Below are 2534 nucleotides of genomic sequence, written 5' to 3'. Positions count from 1 at the left end.
TGGTTGAAATACATTTATTGGTCTCATTGAGCGCAACCAGTCTTGCATGCAAATGCAAATATAATTGGACTCGTAGGTGTCCTTGAAAAATTGACTGATTGAAATACATTTATTGGTCTCATTGAGCGCAACCAGTCTTGCATGGGAAATTGCATGAAGGGGGCTTCTATTATTCTAATCTTGATTGTCAGACTTATCTTCCTATTCTTCCAGACTTTTTTTTAACTGTGAAAAAATACCCTGAGCCTTGGCTACTCTACTTTTAACATCTTCACTGCTCCCATCATCTTTACTAATAATACTATAATTAAATTAAATCAATCAAAACGCAATCATTCAATAGTCTAATCATTACGCACGCTGTTTTAAACATTTGTCAAAGCTTAGGTACAAATTAAAACATATACAAACTCAAAGAAACACAAATCACATTCCTTAAACACAACCACCAAAACCAAAAAATTTTAGGGGCGGTCTTTAAGTTCAGCATCCCGACAGTAATCTATGAGGGTTAAAAGTCTTTTGCTCCCAATACACAACCTTCTATTACCGATTTGTTCCTTTATTTGATTGATGTCTTCTCTACTAAATATCTTGGATTCTTCGAAGACTTGGATGATTTCATCCACTTGTTCTAGATTTGGGACAGGCAGAATAGAAGAAAATAACGGCAGTTTTCCTAATTCCTTTAAAAGTGCCCTTTCGGAGCTGGTCCAGATAACCAGCAATTTCCTACCTCTCACAGGTTGTTTCTCCAGAAATACGTTTAATGTTTGAAGATCTTCGCTTGAAACTTGCGTAGGATTTATTGGACCAAGAGGAACATATCTAAGAAACTTTTCAAGACGATCCAAGATAATGCAACTATAATTGGACTCGTAGTCGTCACTGAAAAATTGACTGATTGAAATACATTTATTGGTCTCATTGAGCGCAACCAGTCTTTCTGAAGTAAAAACCCTCATAAATGGGAAATTCGATTCTTTTGCTGGATTCGATTCTTTGGCTCACCGGAGACAGTGATGGTATGTGATTCGGAAGGAATTTCCACCGTTCCTGGCCATATAATTTTTTTAAAATTTTTAAAATTTTAGGTGCGGTCTTTAGGTTCAGCATCCCGACAGTAATCTATGAGGGTTAAAAGTCTTTTGCTCCCAATACACAACCTTCTATTACCGATTTGTTCCTTTATTTGATTGATGTCTTCTCTAGTAAATATCTTGGATTCTTCAAGGACTTGGATGATTTCATCCACTTGTTATAGATTTGGGACAGGCAGAATATAAGAAAATAACGGCAGCATTCCTAATTCCTTTAAAAGCGCCCTTTCGGAGCTGGTCCAGATAACCAGCAATTTCCTTCCTCTCACAGGTTGTTTCTCCAGAAATACGTTTAATGTTTGAAGAACTTCGCTTGAAACGCGTAGGATTTATTGGACCAAGAGGAACATATCTAAGAAGCTTTTCAAGACGATCCAAGATAATGCAAATATAATTGGACTCGTAGGCGTCACTGAAAAATTGACTGATTGAAATACATTTATTGGTCTCATTGAGCGCAACCAGTCTTGCATGCAAATGCAAATATAATTGGACTCGTAGGCGTCACTGAAAAATTGACTGATTGAAATACATTTATTGGTCTCATTGAGCGCAAGCAGTCTTGCATGGGATATTGCATGAAGGGGGCTAATCTTGATTATCAGACTTATCTTCCTATTCTTCCAAACTTTTTTTAACTGTGAAAAAACACCCTGATCCTTGGCTACTCTACTTTTAACATCTTCACTGCTCCCATCATCTTTACTAATAATACTATAATTAAATTAAATCAATCAAAACGCAATCATTCAATAGTCCAATCATTACGCACGCTGTTTTAAGCATTTGTCAAAGCTTAGGTACAAATTAAGACATATACAAACTCAAAGAAACACAAATCACATTCCTTAAACACAACCACCAAAACCAAAAAATTTTAGGGGGGTCTTTAGGTTCAGCATCCCGACAGTAATTTTTATATAAGAATTAATTTTATATATTGAAATAATTTTTTATATAAGAAAGGGTAAAAGGTAGAATCATGTTAAAAAATTTTTTTTAACTGTGAAAAAACACCCTGAGCCCTGGCTACTCTACTTTTAACATCTTCACTGCTCCCATCATCTTTACTAATAACACTATAATTAAATTAAATCAATCAAAACGCAATCATTCAATAGTCCAATCATTACGCACGCTGTTTTAAACATTTGTCAATGCTTTGGTACAAATTAAAACATATACAAACTCTGAAGTACTGACAAGTACTTCAGGAGTATTTTTGCTCACGGGAGACAGTGGTGGTATGTGATTCGGAAGTAATTTCCACCGTTCCTGGCCATATAATTTTTTAACCTTTTAAACATTTTTAACTTTTTTAAACCATTTTTAAACTGTTTTAAACATTTGTCAAAGCTTAGGTACAAATTAAAACATATACAAACTCTGAAGTACTGACAAGTACTTCAGGAGTATTTTAGCTCACGGGAGACA

At 35.0% G+C, this 2534-nt stretch overlaps 1 pseudogene; it reads right to left on the bottom strand.

The window, feature by feature from the left end:
- Nucleotides 1–464: 464 nt before the first annotated feature.
- On the bottom strand, nt 465–965 carry LOC148939588 (vesicle-fusing ATPase 2 pseudogene; annotated as a pseudogene).
- Nucleotides 966–2534: the final 1569 nt, after the last annotated feature.

The sequence above is a fragment of the Artemia sp. Qi Xiang Cuo genome, chromosome 21 (assembly GCF_049724085.1).
Source record: "Artemia sp. Qi Xiang Cuo chromosome 21, ASM4972408v1, whole genome shotgun sequence".
Lineage (NCBI taxonomy): Eukaryota > Metazoa > Arthropoda > Branchiopoda > Anostraca > Artemiidae > Artemia > Artemia sp. Qi Xiang Cuo.
Note: the sequence above shows the minus strand (reverse complement) of the source record. Positions and strands in the feature narration are given on the sequence as shown.